Genomic DNA, 1638 nt, shown 5'->3' on the forward strand with positions numbered 1-1638 from the left:
TGCCACTTGTTGCCAGAAAGGAGTCGATTCTGAAAATTTTCATGTAGCTTAGCAGATGGGGTATTGAGCCAAATCAGAACCAGGTTGGCTGGTTTTGTTTTCGTTTTCTTCACAGCACAATGGCCCTTTGGAAACCTGGTTACAGGGGAAAACGATGCTTCTTGTATCGGAATAATTGCAAACTAGACATGCAAAGTGCTCATCTGCTGGGTGGGTGTTTGGATTACTCCAGCCTTGCTATTGTCTGAGTGGAAACAAGTGGTTTGCTTTCTTTGTTCCTTGACTTCATAAACTTTCTCCTCTACATTTTCCTGTTTAGGGGCGAGGGAAAGCGAAGAGCGGCTCGCAGAACTCTCCGACTTATCACGACTATTATTATTATTTATTTTCTTTTTTTTCCTCTCTCTCCCTCCACGAATTCCATTTCTTAAATTTGGCAGCGCGGGTCCAAGCCTGTAGACCCAAATCGGATAATCTCTACAGCTGATAACAAGCAAAAGAGAAGCCAGGCAACAGCCATATTAACGAAGAAATCAATCACCTCTGAGGTAGATATTTTACTTTGTCGGGTCTAATCACATTTCGAGATGATTGTGCTTTTGATCTGTTAACCATGTTTTACTACTGTAGTAGAGAAGGAGGGGGAGGGGAAGGAGTGGGGTAAACAATATTGGATTTGCTGTTTTCTTTTGCCCTAGGAAAGGTAAAGAAAGACTCTAGTTGTCTTCAGTGGGAGCGGAAAAGTTAGGGAATGGCGGTGGTCTTTGCATTTAGCGATGTTTCTGCATCACAACCGACTCGGGCTTTGGCGCAGCCGGAGAATCTGTAAGACCAGCTCAGGGACTTTTCTTCCTTAGTTATTACTTACTCACTCATCTTCCCCCACGGAAGGGGATCAGAACCAACATTTGAGCATTCTTAAGACCGCGCGGGTTTGCTTCCCACAAGAGCTTGTTGTGTCAACTTGCTACAACTTTGGAGAAGTTGGAATCCGGCAGCGCTTTCCGTCCTTGAGTAAAGTGCCGGCTGCAGCCACTAAGTTAGCTCATCCCTTTGGTTCGCATCTTCTAGTTTTCCAAGAAAGTATTTCTTTCTTGAAGTGTCGCTAACGTTAGTTCTGGTCTCAGCCGAGGATATCCTCATATTTTCTCTGTTTTAATTTCATGTGGAATTGCTTTAAGTGTGTATTTGTTGTTATTCCTTTTGTAATCCTCGTTTTTAGAGTAATATTGTACTGGGAAAGGAAAATTATTATGCCAGTTCCCAATTCTAAGGCATCCCCCCTCCCCCCCGCACACTAATTAATGCAGAGACTCTAAAAGAATTTCCCCCGGCCTGGCCAGCCATTGTAATGCATATACGGATTATTCACGTGGTAATGAGCACTTTCGACAGTTCTTGCTCACACATACGAATAAAAGAAACTTTGAATAAAGATCCAAATGATCTTGCTGGGGGGTGGGGAGGATATTCCTGGAATTTGAGCCAATCAACTATATAGAGTGTATATATTTAAAAAAAATAGAGATATATTAGAAATATATATTGGGGTTCATAGTAATTGTACTGCACTAACCACCCTAAAAAAAAAAAAAAAGCCCACAGTATCAGATTAGAAAAAGCAACAACTTTATGACA

This window comes from Pteropus alecto, unplaced genomic scaffold (assembly GCF_000325575.1).
Source record: "Pteropus alecto unplaced genomic scaffold, ASM32557v1 scaffold88, whole genome shotgun sequence".
NCBI lineage: Eukaryota > Metazoa > Chordata > Mammalia > Chiroptera > Pteropodidae > Pteropus > Pteropus alecto.